The following is a 16,098-nucleotide window of genomic DNA, read 5'->3' as shown; positions in this document are numbered from 1 at the left end:
CTGGCTAGACTGTAAACTCTACTTCCAGACTCATATCAAACATCTCCAATTCAAAATCAAATCCAGAATTGGCTTTCTATTTCGCAACAAAGCCTCCTTCACTCACGCCGACAAACTTACCCTAGTAAAACTGACTATCCTACTGATCCTTGACCATGGCGATGTCATCTACAAAATAACTTCCAATACTCTACTGAGCAAATTGGATGTAGTCTATCACAGTGCCATCCGTTGTGTTACCAAAGCACCTTATACCACCCACCACTGAGACCTGTATGCTCTAGTTGGCTGGCCCTCGCTACATATTCGTCGCCAGACCCACTGGCTCCAGGTCATCTATAAGTCTATGCTAGGTAAAGCCCCGCCTTATCTCAGCGCACTGGTCACGATAACAACCACCCGTAGCACGTGCTCCAGCAGGTATATTTCACGGGTCATCCCCAAAGCCAACACCTTCTTTGGCTGCCTTTCCTTCCTTCCTGGAACAAACTGCAAAAATCACTGAAGCTGGAGACTTATATTTCCCTCACTAACTTTAAACATCAGCTATCTGAGCAGCTAACCGATCGCTGCAGATGTACATAGTCCATCTGTAAATAGCCCAACCAATCTACATACCTCATCCACATAGTTTTTAATGGACTTTACTGCTATTTTGCACACCAGTATCACTACTTACACACCATCATCTGATCATCTATCACTCCAATGTTAATCTGCTAAATTGTAATTACGTTGCTACTATGGCCTATTTATTGCCTTACCTCCTCATGCCATTTGCACACACTGTATATAGACTTTCTTTTTTTTCTATTGTGTTGACTGTACGCTTGTTTATTCCAAGTGTAACTCTGTGTTGTTGTTTCTGTAGCAATGCTTTGCTTTATCTTGGCCAGGTCGCAGTTGTAAATGAGAACTTGTTCTCAACTAACTTACCTAGTTGATAAATAAAAAAAATGCTACCAGTCAGTCCAGCAACAACCAGTAAGAGGATTAGAGACTGCACAAGTCAAATCGCTATTGATAATAGCGACAGATGAGTTAGTCACTCAGATTGCAACACGTGGAATAGAATCTCCAGAACACACTTCTGATGGTCAACACACATACCACTAATAGAACCCTCCATTCAGGAGTCATGAACCATGATCACACCGCGTACGACTGGCTCAGTGCTTATAGAGTACTTCCGTCATGAGGTTAGCTCCTCCGTGGATAACATGGCTATGAGATAGTGGTGATAGGTATGAAGGCGTCTATAATGGTGTAAGACACATTAATGTGCAGTAAAACTACTACCGGACACCTTAACATATGTGCTGAGGTTGACGTAAACTCTTACTGACCTCCAGGCATCGACATGGAAATTATCTGATGAAGTCAGGTTGCAACCTGTTCAGAATGAATCCATCAGGATACTTGGTTCTTTCCCTTGGCATGTGCGCTTATGTAAACATAAACGCACACGTACAATGGAATATTTACTGAGGATTTATGCTCGGATCACTTAAGGGTCTGAACAAAATACCAGCCTTAGTAAAGTTGAAAATTTACTCCAAGGTCAATAGGTCATCCCTGTAGACTGCCTGAAGCTGGTGCCTTTCAGCTGTAGACTTATGTAGTTATCAACTTGGGATAGTGCCCTAAGCAACACACCACAAATTAGGAACACCCTAGATATGACATTAGACAGATTGTAAAACTGTCATGGTCAGCAAGTCCTGCCGGCTCTAGTTTTAGCTCATCTTGATTATTGTCCAGTCATATGGGCAAGTGCTGCAGCTGGCAGAGAACAGAACTGCATGTCTTGTGTCACTTCTTGTTTTTATAAGAAACATTAATGTTACAAATTCCAAAATGTATTGAATATTCAACTTACACTTACCTCACCAGAATGCCACAAGGAGTCTTTTCACCGTCCCCGGGTCCAAAACAAATTCAAGGAAATGTAAGGTACTATACAGAACCATGAGTGTATGGAACTCCCATCTTATATAGTACAAGTGAACAGCAAAACTGGTTTCAAGAAAGAAATAAAGCAACACCTCACGGCACAACGCCTCTCCCCCATGTGACATACTTCTGTTTATATACTGACATGTATGTGTAACAGATGCACACACACACTAAATTGTTTTTAAATGTATGTAAATTGTATTTTCAATGTATGTAATCCCCTTTTCAAGACTAGCTGTCGCCATTGGGGTCAGCTAATCGGGATCCTAATAAATCAAATCAAGCCTCATTCCTTGAATCTCAAGACAACTCGAGTGTTTTTTTCTGACAGTTGACGTCATGTTGCGTCCTACTTATATCAGTACACTGCTCACAACTTAAACATTACGAAATGTCTATTTGAGCAAATAAAAATCCCATAGCAAACAAGCCATACATGTTTTGTTGTTTACCAAATTTGACACCCATTGCCCTCCATACCAAAACGCCTTGCTTGGTGGGCGAAACGCCACCTGCTGGAGGGAGACAGGTTTTCTGCCGAGATGTACCGCTCTTCCTCTGGAAGGTGGCCGCCAGCCAACCACAGGACCACGTTCTGTGCAACTTATTTATGATGAACCACCGCCAAAGCAAGAAAGTATGTTACTAATTTAGTTAACGTTAACAGGAAACCATTTAGATGGCTAGCTAACCTTCTGAAATGAACTTTCCAAAAGGCCAGCTAGGTGGCTAACGTTAGTGGTTAACGTTACATAAGTCGGCAACTCCTTAGCAAGATTAAACATTTGCATTACTGCAAAGGTGAGACTAAAATATGTGGTTTAGCCAATTTACCAGTGTATGATATAGCTAACATCGAAGGAATGTTAACAGCTACCGTTAGCTAGCCAGCTGGGACAAGGTTGCAGCGATAGCCAATTAACACGCCCTTCCAGCTAACTAACTAGCCACCTAACGGGATGGCTAAAGAATCGTTACCATTTTACTACCAAAGTCCTCTTGTCAAACATGACATTGTCGTTTCCACATAACGTACATAAATATCTTAGTTAATCAATCACCTCCCGACCATTAAAGTGAACCAATTGAACCGTGGTTAATTGCTATATAAATAGCCATGTTTAAAATCCATCCAGTTAACGTGCCATGTAAACAAACTCGATGCAAATGCCAAAACATTCACTGTGAGGCAACATAAGAAATGTATCAGAGCAAGATCATGACATTATCTAGCTACAAGAATCAGTTTCCCAACCTTATGTTACTGTAACAGCCTCTTCGCCATTTTGAGACAGACGGGAGGCGCACAAAAATAAATCTGCAGCCACATCGTCATCATTACCGCTTCGTTTTATGGCAAAACAAGATCAACTCACCCTTCTATGAATGATCTGTCTCATAGTCCTTGTTCTGCGATAATAAAAAAGCCGATCAAATGTTTTGTTTTTGCTCAGACCCTGCTGGGTGACATCTTGTTTTCTGCTGCTGTATTTCAGTCAGGCGTCACTACCGCCTCCGGACCGCGCGTGGGCTGGCAGCACGGCGCGCACGCGCAGTCCAACTGTCCTCGAGGAAGGTTTGGGACACCGGATACTAAAAGTACGCACATGTTGAATTTCCTGGTCGCACATTGAGATCCCTGAGATCCGATAAACAAATGTGTTAGTTCATTTTGCAAGTTTGTATCATAATTCGCAAATTTGTCATTTAATTTCGAAACCTTGTATCATGTGTGAAAAATGTAATTTCACATTTGCAAGCGTTCAACTCATTTAGAAAACTTTGAATTATGAATCTTCTGTGAATAAAACATATTTGCACATGCCGAATCTGGAAGCTCGGGGTTGACAAATTGAACGTCTAATTTGTTTCAAAATGGTTTGTAGTTGTAAATCCGGGGTTTGCACAGCTGTAACGCATGCCTTTGCTTGTAATCTGTCTGCATTAGTAAATCCACGATGGCTCTGGGTACAGGACGTTTTACTCCTGACCAATACATTTCCTGACACAGCCGCCTATTGCTGCAACCATTGGCTGAATTTTTCCATCAATCAAATATCAGTCCGTTCCTTCCCACAGCACAGGGTCGTAACTAGTTACCACAGCCACAAAGGAAAAAACCCTGCCTATTTCTACAATTGATCATCTTAAAATCTGATTTTAAACCTAACCTTGACCACACTGCTAATCGTATGCCAAATCTTAAATTAAGACCTATTTTTTTTAAATCATACATTTTTACGATAAGGCCAATTCTGTGGTAACTAGTGACCACAGCACTGGAGTCTTAGAGTGTTGAACTAATGAGTGTTTGAGGTGGAAGGACTACTGGGTTTAGCATGTCCCTGGAGGGGGCTAAAATTATATTTTGGCTTGGAGAAGTTTAATATCGAGTCGGGCATTTGGTTTAAGGACATGGTTATGATAGATACGTTTGGTCCAGTGTGAGTGATATTTTTGAAGAGGGTGGAACCAGGCCTTTTGGCCAGTGGTGTAAAGTATTTTAAAGTACTACTTAAGTAGTTTGTGGTATCTGTACTTTACTATTTATATTTCACTACTTTTACTTCACTACATTCCTAAAGAAAATGATGTACTTTTTACTCCATACATTTTCCCTGACACCCAAAAGTACTTGTTACATTTTGAATGCTTAGCAGGACAGAAAATAGTCCAATTCGTACACGTATCAAGAGAACATCCCTGGTCATCCCTACTACATCTGATCTGGCGGACTCACGAAACACAAATGCTTTGTTTTTAAATTCTGTCTGAGTGTTGGAGTATGACCCTGGCTCTCCGTAAATACGAGAAAAAAAAACAAGAAAAAGTGTGCCGTCTTGTTTGCATTAATGGAATTTTTATTATTCATACTTAAGTATATTTCAGCAGCTCCATTTACTTTTAATATTCAAGCATATTTAAAACAAACTACTTTTAGACTTTTACTGAAGTACTATTTTCTGGGTGACTTTCACTTGACTCATTTTCTATGACAGTATTTTTTACTTTTACTCAAGTATGAGATTTTTGTACCTTTTCCACCACTGCTTTTGGCTAACACGTTTACTTTTTTGGTTACTACATGTGTCAATGTGTGTTATTTCATTGTTTTGAAGTCTCACTATTATTCTACAATGTAGAAAATAGTAAAATTAAAGAAAAACCCTGGAATTAGTAGGTGTCCAAACTTTTGACTGGTAGTGTAGTTCGACAACTCCCACATCAGGTGGGGTTTCAGTGATCTGAAAGTACGTTATACTAAAATAGTAAGACAAACAACTCCAAGTCAATCACAAATTTGAAAGACTACAGTATATGCAATAATTGTTTATACAATTGCATTGTTTACCTCAGTCAACAGCTGTGGCTCCCATCCATATTCGGTGGAGACCTGGATGCTGTTGGGTGCGCAAAGAGAATTACCTTTGCACAATCCCCGTCGGGCATTCTGGTTTTAGACTATACCTAGCTAACGTTAGCCAAAACAAATTGGAATTAGTCAAATACGTTTTGCGAACTCGTAACATATTATATGAATTTCAATTCATAACATACACTACATGACAAAATGTATATGGACACCTGCTCATCAAACATCACATTTCAAAATCATGGGCATTATTATGGAGTTGGTTCCCCCTTTGCTGTAATAACAGCCTCCACTCTTCTGGGAAGGCCTTCCACTAGGATGTTGGAACATTGCTGCGGGGACTTGCTTCCATTCAGGCACAAGAGCATTAATGAGGTTGGGCGATTAGGCCTGGCTCGCAGTCGGAGTTCTAATTCATCCCAAAGGTGTTCGATGGGGTTGAGGTCAGGGCTCTGTGCAGGCCAGTTCTTCCACACCAATCTCAACAAACCCTTTCTGTATGGACATTGCTTTGTGCACAGGGGCATTGTCATGCTGAAACAGGAAAGGGCCTTTCCCAAACTGTTGCCACAAAATTGGGAGCACAGAAATGTCTAGAATGTCATTGTATGCTGTAGCATTGTTCGTACGTGTACACAGACTGACACATTCTGGTGTCCAGTATTCTGGTTTTGCTGGAGAGGTGTGTGTGTCTAGCTATGCTACATGACTAAGAGTATGTGGACACCTGCTCGTTGAACACCTCATTCCAAAATCATGGGCATTTATATGGAGTTGGTCCCCCTTTGCGTCAATGGAGTTGTCAGGGCTTTGTACAGGCCAATCAAGTTCTTCCACACCTCTCTACACATTTTTGTATGGACCTCGCTTTATGCACAGGGGCATTGTCATGCTGAAACAGGAAAGGGCCTTCCTCAAATTGTTGCCACAAAGTTGGAAGCACAAAATTGCGTATGCTGTAGTGTTAAAGTTTCCCTTCACTGGAACTAAGGGGCCTAGCCCGAACCATGAAAAACAGCCCCATACCATCCACCAAACTATCGAGTTGGCACTATGCATTCGGGTAGGTAGCATTCTCCTGGCATCTGCCAAACCCGTTTGCACTGCTCCAGAGTCCAATGGCTGCGAGCTTAACACCACTCCAGCCAACACTTGGCATTGCGCATAGTGATCTTTGGCTTGTGCGGCTGCTTGGCTCCCGACGAACAGTTCTTGTGCTGATGTTGCGTCCAGAGGCAGTTTGGAACTAGGTAGTGAATGTTGCAACAGAGGACAGATGATTTTTATGCGCTTCAGCACTCCCGTTCTGTGAGCTTGTGTGGCCTATCACTTCTCAGCTGAGCCATTGTTACGCCTAGACATTTCCACTTCACATTAACAGCACTTAGTGATCCTCCTTTAAAAGTTGCGGTTTTTTATGAACAGTGGTTCCAATGACAAATTTTGATGCGAGCCACCCTTGCGGCGTTCAAAGATGGCTGACAAAACATTACGGGGGAACTAAATGTACATTTTTATGAAGTCGAGTCAAGCAAAAAAAAGTACAATTGAGAGGAATGTTTAATGTAGAGACGTTTGTGCATATTGTCATAGTTCATGAAAACCTCCATTTAGCAAGTTACCTGACTAGCTAGTGTTAGAATTAATTTGTAATTTGTGTTAGTTTTAGGGACACAAAAACCAGCAAACCAGGCTGTCTTGTGAAACAGTAGATGTAAAGAATCTAGCTAGCTAAAGCATTGAATGTACAATTTATAAGCTTGCCTTGCAATGCAGCTGAAGTAAGGTAGCCAACTATTTACTTGCTTATTGTGTAGTGGAGGATAAAAATAACTGCCTATGGATGTGTAGCTAGCTACAGTACGTAGCTGATCTGTGTATGGACTGTAAAGATGTTAGATTGGTATGACTATTAGTTCAGAACCTAAACCTCAGCTATCATAGTTGTATCAACTTCAAGTCTGAATGGCATTGAAGCCTATGGATAGGCCTAGAGTATAATATAATAACTTTGTGCCAAGGATGCAAGTCCTATATACATGTACTGTAGTTATTACCACGCATGAGATTCCCACATCGTAGCCTGTACATTGAATATATTCACTGCTCGTGTACTCTTCCTTGGCAAATAAAAGTGCGGTTCAGGTATGAATCTGAGACATTTTTTCAGTCATATCAAATTCCATTATTTGAATGATACTGTATCTGCATTACAATTCTACACTTCAGTGTTTGCTGCTCCTGGGACAATGATTACATATTGTAACTATACAATAGACTAGAAACAGCGTTATAAACCGAGGAAGACTCGGTGGGGAGAGGTAAGAACAGCGGCAGACAGCATATGTTTAATGAATTACAGTGCTACCCTAATATTCTCTCAGTTCATCACAATTGCGGTGTCTCCTAACCAACCGTCGGGCCAACTAGGGGCCCAAGGTTATCTTAAGAGCGGGTGAGGTGGCAATGACGGGACTGGCTTCCTCACATCAAAACATACCTGCAGACGAGAGACAGATGGATAGAGAGAGAGAGCATGATTAAACCCGGTTTGTTTTATTCTAACACGGCCAGTCATCTTAAATCAGGAGGTGAAATTCCAAACTGACCTTGGAACATTAACTCTGGGACTACTACATCTGTCTGTATTTCAATGTAAAGTATCTTTAATAATGCTTCCTGTTGACCCAACCAAGTGATTGTGTGTGGTCTCACCTGGTGTCCACACTAAGTGGCTACAGAGTACTCTATACTGAAAAACAGACATGAGGACAAACAATAGAAGATACTATGTGACGCAGACACCTATTGAAGTGTACCTGAAACATTTAAATATAGAAGGCTATGTGTCTCATCACTTGGTTATGTTAAGGTTGCGTAAATTTGAATCTGGTATCAGGATAAATATAACAATGAGTCACCGATTTTATACTATGTATTTTTTATTAGCTAAGTAATAAATGGCAAATGCAACTTTCGTATATACGGGCTCACTGTAATACCACGCAGGGCAGAACAGGGAACTGACAAGATGTATGTAAACGGTATTCTTTATACTGTGATAGACAGTTCCAACCCGTCTGTTGGCCTATCACAGTAGAGGCTGGGTGTGGTTTAAACTTGCTCAGCCTATTGCAGGCGCTCAGGCGGGTCCCCGCCTCTTGGTGCTTCTGTTGATAGATGTAACTGTTGCTGTGAAGAACATGTGGTGTTGTAATATTTATTCTACTACCTCACCCACAACATACCATGGGTCAACCTCAGTCAGTCCCATCCTCCCCTGAAAGCATGATTCAGTATCAGCATCTCCAACTGGAGCATCAAGCAAAGGCATCATGCCTGAAGCCTTCACCACATCTGTAACAGACTTCTTAAAACACGGTATGATGCAAGCAGCACAACACATAAGCAATAACAAAAATACAATAATTAGGGTCAGAAATCCAGTAACCACCATACCAGTGTACTTACCAAACCAGGCTCCCAACCAAGAGAACAGTCCAGACTCCTCCACCCCCGCCATGGTCCTCATCTCAGCAGATAGTGCATCAAGCCCACTAAGGGCCTTAGATATACTACCATCTGGACTGGTGTTATTAGGAATATACGTGCAACATTGTTCACCGAACATCTTGCAGACATCCCCCTGACTGGCAAGAAGCATATCCAAAGCAAGTCTATTCTGTCTGGCAACCCTAGATGTGGCCTCAAACTGTTCAGACACACCAGTGAGTGCATCACGGGAGTAATTCACAAAACGCTGGTGATTATAGTAGATGTAATTAATCCATGCAGTCTGCCTTGCATCCACTATGGCTGGACCTATAATAGGTAGTAAGTGCCAGAGTCCATCATTCCTACCCAAGGCCTGAAACTCATGAGGAACCCCCACTGGCACTCCCAACAGGTTAGTGTGTATGTCAACTACATCCTCTGTCCATGGAGCACTACGTCTATGTCTCCCATGGGATGGAATGTTTTCAGGTCCCCTGGATACAGAACCCAACAGCTGTTCAGCAGTAACATCAACAATGGTCAGTGGAATTATCAAACTGGTCAGAGCACACGTACCTTGCCAGTCTCCTCTAAGAATGGGTCTCAGCACTCTTTTGGGTCCAGAGATCCACCACACATCAGCCAGACCACTAGTTTGGTTTAGGCCTGTAACTGGCCAAGTGGAATTAATGGTTATGTTACTACTGCAATCAGCTTCAGGCAATCTCCCATAATCAATGCCATTACCTGTACCCGTGATGCAACTGTAATTGCCTCCATATGCCTTAACACCCCAAGGGGCCCGATGAGGAGGTACTGTAGGAAACACAAGGCTCAAAGAGGAACAGAGAGTTGAATTGGGCTGAACCTGGTAAAAACCTCTCAGAATACACAACCACCCCTCTCCTTCTCCTATAGCAAATGGGTGTGTAGCCAGAACAGGTCTAGCATGACCAATGTTTCATGTAACTCATGCAGTCCTTTCTTTTCAGGGTCTTAGCTGTATACCTCATATAAGACAGCCACAAATTGTCCCTACCATCAAAACCAGTCTCAGTGCCTAATTGATCAATAGCTGAATAGTCTCTAACGTTAATTACCTGAATGAGATTTGACACAGTGGTGGTAGGTGGCAGGTTCGGTCCAGGGGTGGTAGAGGAGTGTGTCTGGCTCTGGTTCATCTGGGACCTCTGGTTTTGGCAGCACCTTAATAGAAAACACACCCATCGTGTCTGTCCTGGTCCTTTGTAGTCCGATGGTGTAAGTGCCTGCATCAGAGAGCTTAATAGTTTTGATGGTTAATAGGATTTCATCACCTTTACAAAGTTCAACAGTGCTCCCAGGTTTCCCCCATATCATGGAAAACCTATCCACCTTTGTGGGATCCCCTATGCTATAAGGATACCCTCTTCTCCAATCCTAGAACTGTCCCAAGTTGGTTATCATGTAATCCCCATACGGACACCCTCCCCCATTACACAGGTACACTGGCACTCCTGTACACAGGTGTTTAAACCAAACACAAATATCTCAATTTCTTCTCTGCCCTGTTGGCTCAAAATATGTCCCAAATACTTAACATGAGTCTACCATAATTAAAACTTATCCTAGCTAATTTTCACACCACGTTCATCAGAGAAAATATAATGACACTATAATGTAAATTTCACTGCCTTTTTGAATTAAATTACCTTAATATCAGTATTACAAATGACCCTAGATTCTCCATCCAAATGGCTTTCCAATGAGGCTGATCAGACCACAAAGGAAAGTTACAATGGAGGTCATAAGTCATACCACCCCTCCAAAGAAGTGTTTCTTACTATATTAAACAACATTCCTTTATCAAAAGATTTCACCTATTTAATTAAGACTCAGAAAATAAAAACTCCTAATATTCCATATGTGAGTGTACCCCTTTAAGATATCATGTCTCTGGGAACATGGAAATCCCCTTAACCCAAACTTTTACTACAAAAACAAAACCTAATAATAATCCCCTCAAACAATTTGTCTCGATGTTTCATGTCTTACATTCCTGTTTCTCCAAATTGTCTCCCCAAAATACTTCTTAAATACCCTGCCATTAGACACACACACACAACTGTGATAAACGTACACTGTCCCTTTAACATAAAATAAAATCAGCCTGCAATCCACTCTGCGGGCCATTCATTGTTCCCCATAATGAAAACAGATTCTAATGTTAGTATACCTTAACCTCCCGATTAATTTCAATGGTGTTATCTGAACAATCAAACCAAAATCAATAACCGGGAAGTACTTGTATAAATTAATTAAAATAACAAAATAAATCTACCTTACCTTATTTCTCAGCACTTGGTTAGAACACCACTCCCGTCTTACGTCGACCACACCCTTCGCCCCGTCTCCCGTACATCTTATCTATTACTCAGTGGCTCAATTAATGTTTAACGTAAGTATGTTCAGATGTTGATTATGTAATTCTACAATATTAGTATAGTTCAAACCTCATGATATGAATCTACACACAGAATTTTACGTTAATAGAGTTGAACACTTTTTCCAACAGTCATGCACACCCCCTCAATATTCAATGATATAACTCTGTGCAAACGTCTCATGTGCAAGTCCACAACTTTTTAAACATTCTCCCCGGTACCAGCTCCAACTGTAATACCTAATGTACCACACTCGCTTGGTCCCCGACCTCATTCATACCGATATTAGACTGAATATCAAGCGTATTTCATCCACACGATTTGAGTCTCACAAATCTTAATTCACGCCAGTAAGCTTCAACTTACACCATACACACACAAATCTTCATTCACTGCAGTAAGCAGACCAGTAGGAGACGCAATGGCACCATCTTCTATCCATTCTCTGTATAGCTTCTCACCCCGTCTCTTCCACTCTTTACTTTCTTTTCCTCCATTCACTTTTAAAGTGGACTTCAGCATTTTCAACACCTTTTCTATTTCCAACAGAATTTTATGTACACAACAATCCTGTCAACAACCTATGCCTTTACTCAAACCCAAGTGGTACCCTTTCCATACGGCTAAATTGGCCCCCAATTAGGTCTAAAGTAAGAACTCAATTATGCACTGTGGGTCCCCTAGGGTATTAAGTAGTCTAGTGTCCCCCGGATTATCACCTTTACTTCTGTACCAAATGTACAAAATAAAAAATACAATCACTCCACGTGACTAATATGTCGACCGGATCACGTTTCTAGAACAACTTAATGCCTCACTCAAATTTGGTAGTCAGTGCGCCGACTTTACTACCCGATGTACTTCACACACACCTATGCTTTGTTAGGACCTTAGAGAGACCCTCTCCATAGGGCTAAATCAGTCTCAAGTCCCAATTAGTCAATTTAATTATCCGTCATTCACACTTGGCCCTGCCTAGTACATCACATTCGCATCATATGGCTTTCCATTCGCACTTTGGTGGTCACTCGTTACCCACCACTCGTACATGTAGTCCCAGACTATCCAGTCACACTTTTATAATCAACTAGAATGAATCATACATGTAGTCCCAGACTATCCATTCACACTTTGGTGGTCACCCGTTACCCACCATTCATACATGTAGTAAGTGTTCTCTGTTACCACCTACCAGACAGGCATACTAGTACATCCCATACACAATGCATCATTAAGTATTGTTGATCAATAATAAAATTGCAGTTGCCAATGGAGATATTACTTTCTCAACTATTTTACAATCTCACACATCATAATAGTTTAAATTTAGTAACTTACATCAAACAGGTGTCTCACAAAACTAAATTTGGATAACTCCAATGTGCAGAACTTTAGTTTTTCACAACAGGTGTCTGCTTACCTTTTTTAGTTGACCGGTCAGGATTTGTGAGACACACCGTCCGACGACGACAGAACTGGCCAATCGGCTGGCACACCAATGTCCAGCGATGTCCTTTACCAGATCATGTCGGGGTCACCATCTGTTAAGGTTGCATAAATTCGAATCTGGTATCAGGATAAATATAACAATGAGTCACCGATTTTATACTATGTATTTTTTATTAGCTAAGTAATAAATGGCAAATGCAACTTTCGTATATACGGGCTCACTGTAATACCACGCAGGGCAGAACAGGGAACTGATAAGATGTATGTAAACAGTGGTTTAAACTTGCTCAGCCTATTGCAGGCGCTCAGGCGGGTCCCCGCCTCTTGGTGCTTCTGTTGATAGATGTAACTGTTGCTGTGAAGAACATCCATGCGCTCATGCTCCATACCGTTATCTCGCACCTGGCTCCTGTTATCTAACAAAAGACCGCTTGTTCTGCAACCCCTCACTCTGAATGTGCCCCCTCCAACTCATTGAACAGTTCGTCTTCATGCTACTCTGTATTTTTCCATCATGAGAAAGGCCCATGGCCCTGACACTTTTAACAATGTTTCAAGTCAGCTATGTTGCATAACACATACATACATCCACACAAGCCAACAGCAGATAATATGCAATCATATATATGGTAATGGCTATAATGTAAAACACAGGATCCAACAGTTATTGCAAGGCTAACCCGCAGGGAAGTCATAACTTATAGCCATTTTCACTGGACTGGACTGTGTTTGTGTGGTGCAAGTCTGAAAATTAGCAGCTGACATTAAGGTTTTTTTAATGAATGCATGTGAGACAGGTTCCATGTACAACAAGACCGGCAGAGATGGAGAAAAACAGAACAGTTTAATTACCCCTGTTATGGACACTTGCCAGTAATAAAGCTTCCACGGCCTGTTCCTTGGACAGTGAACATCTGGCAATATCTACATTTGACCCCTTGATCAGCTCGCTCTCTGAAAGAGAACTGCTTTTTTTATAGATATGAAGATAACCAAGATATGCTCGTACGCAAAAGTAAATGTGAAGCAGCAGAAGTCATTTTCAGGATACATCAATACAGCCCAGTGCTGCTTACCTGAGATACCATCTTCGTATGTGTCCGATTTGAATTCCTTTGGGTTGGAAAAAAGTTGGTTTCAGAACAATCATTTTTGATTGGAAATAAAAAAAAGTTGCTTGTGACAAATACACAAATTTATCTCCATAGCATATAACAATTTACTTGTAAATAACCACACCTTCATACAAATGTGCTACTGTATGCAGAATTCTTGACAACTGAAGATGCTGCCATATCCTGCCAGCACGCCCACAAGTGAGCCACTCAGGAGCAGAATGATGCGTGGAAAAGGGAAAATAATGAGATGGGAACAGCTGAACAATAGACTATTCAACCTTTACTAAAGAATAGTCTAATAGCCGTGCTAACATTAGTTTTTTTTCTCACACCTATTAGACCAGATTTGCCCTAACGACCAAGGGTTAGCTTGCTACTCTATGTAATAAAGTAATGACTTTTCAAATAAGTTACCTTACGTTATGTTGGCTGACAATGTTAGCTACTCTGTCCTTACGAACCACATAGCATATCATTACAGCAGTATGTACCGGTATGTTAGCTAGCTACCTAACGTTAGTAGTTATACATCAAACTTGCCAGTATATTAACTATAGGCTATCAAACTACCCAACGTTTATTGACTTGATTATTCTCGTCATTCTTAGGTTAGCTAAATGGTATAGTCGTTGTGCTTTCTCAATGAACATTTGGGTGGTTTCGTAAATTCGCTCTGGCTATCAACAGGCTGGAAAATAGAACGGGTCACCCAAGGCTGAAAAACAGCTTAACATTGGCTACACTGGAACAATAGCGTGAGCCCATAGCAAATGAATGGAATTGAACGTTCGCAGAGCCTGTTTTGACTGGAGTGACGCTTAGAATTACATTAACCTCTGCGCACTGAACCCGTTAGCGGGATTAAATTTGACTACATATGGTGATCGCTACATAGTCATATTAAACATTCATGAAAATACAAGTGTCTCACATGATTCGAAAGCCTAGAATCTTGCTAATCCAACTGCGTTGTCAGATTTAAAAAAGGATTTACTGCGAAATACGATGCGATTATCTTAGGATAGAGCCCCATAAAAAACTATTTCAACCAGCACAGGTGTAACAAAATCAAACTGCAATAAAATAAAGCGTTTACCTTTGACGATCTTCCACTGTTTGCAATCCCAATGCTCATTGTTACACAATGAATGGTCTTCTGTTTGATAAAATACATTTTTATAGCCTAACACAAAACATTTTGTGAACCGCTTGTCGTGAATTCCGTCTCATTCAATTTGACGACACATTCGATGTAAAAACACACTAAACGTGACTTTTCCAGTCATGTTTGGTTTTATTGCAATCAACTGGTTTGTTTGTAACACAACCAAACATGATGGGTCATTTCGCGGGACGTATTGACTGAAAGAAAGACAACAAGTAATGACATTGTGCACCAATGATTTGCCCGCTGTTTCATTGATTGACAGTATTTTAACCCAATGCCCACTGATCATCTTGAAATCTAGCTGGGTAGATAGCCAATGAGCTGAGGTAAACGGCAATATGTAATGGTTGTGTTGGAAGACCAACCCAAGAAGTAAACTCCGGCGTAAAGTGGGTCATTCGCCATTGAAGATTCATACTGGAAGGAGCGCATGTTACGCACAGCACTATTTGGTAAAGCGCATCTTCAGCTGTTTATATGTCAATCACTATGGCGACTAAGTCAGGGAAAGCTAAATCTATGTCTAGATATACAGATGTACACACAATTTTAGAATAAATTGATCGGGAAAGTGAGACAGAAATTGTTGGACGATTCATTTAGCTAGCTAAGCTTTGATTACAAAATGGAGGAATATTTGGGCACAGGGACTATGGTGGTCTGCTTGAACCATGTAGGTATTACAGAGAGGACATCGTTTGGAGTGGTAAGTTCTTCTCATGCTAATGCCGGCTATACATTGTGGGTGGGGGTGTTTGTATGTACAGTGCCTTGCGAAAGTATTCGGCCCCCTTGAACTTTGCGACCTTTTGCCACATTTCAGGCTTCAAACATAAAGATATAAAACTGTATTTTTTTGTGAAGAATCAACAACAAGTGGGACACAATCATGAAGTGGAACGACATTTATTGGATATTTAAAACTTTTTTAACAAATCAAAAACTGAAAAATTGGGCGTGCAAAATTATTCAGCCCCCTTAAGTTAATACTTTGTAGCGCCACCATTTGCTGCGATTACAGCTGTAAGTCGCTTGGGGTATGTCTCTATCAGTTTTGCACATCGAGAGACTGAATTTTTTTCCCATTCCTCCTTGCAAAACAGCTCGAGCTCAGTG

At 41.1% G+C, this 16,098-nt stretch overlaps 1 protein-coding gene and 1 long non-coding RNA gene across 5 annotated transcripts in view; both read right to left on the bottom strand.

Annotated features, from left to right (window-relative positions):
* Positions 1-3,953, bottom strand: part of LOC110491314 (lissencephaly-1 homolog B) — a 32,632-nt gene extending 28,679 nt beyond the window's left edge. For 2 of the 4 annotated variants that reach the window (XM_036950263.2, XM_021564680.3), the window contains exon 1: positions 3,333-3,953. The gene's annotated coding sequence lies outside the window, so the exon portion shown is untranslated. The remainder of the gene's footprint in view (positions 1-3,332) is intronic. The other 2 variants (XM_090201682.1, XM_036950266.2) reach the window with 2 other exon arrangements.
* A 7,815-nt stretch (positions 3,954-11,768) lies between these two features.
* Positions 11,769-15,104, bottom strand: LOC149985139 (uncharacterized). Its single transcript, XR_016487063.1, has 2 exons — positions 14,911-15,104; positions 11,769-13,809 (listed from the first exon to the last, which is right to left on the bottom strand). It is a non-coding gene; the product is annotated as an uncharacterized LOC149985139 (long non-coding RNA).
* Between the last annotated feature and the right edge of the window lie 994 nt (positions 15,105-16,098).

The sequence above is a fragment of the Oncorhynchus mykiss genome, chromosome 2, assembly GCF_057628025.1.
Source record: "Oncorhynchus mykiss isolate SJ-2025 chromosome 2, ASM5762802v1, whole genome shotgun sequence".
NCBI lineage: Eukaryota > Metazoa > Chordata > Actinopteri > Salmoniformes > Salmonidae > Oncorhynchus > Oncorhynchus mykiss.
Note: the sequence above shows the minus strand (reverse complement) of the source record. Positions and strands in the feature narration are given on the sequence as shown.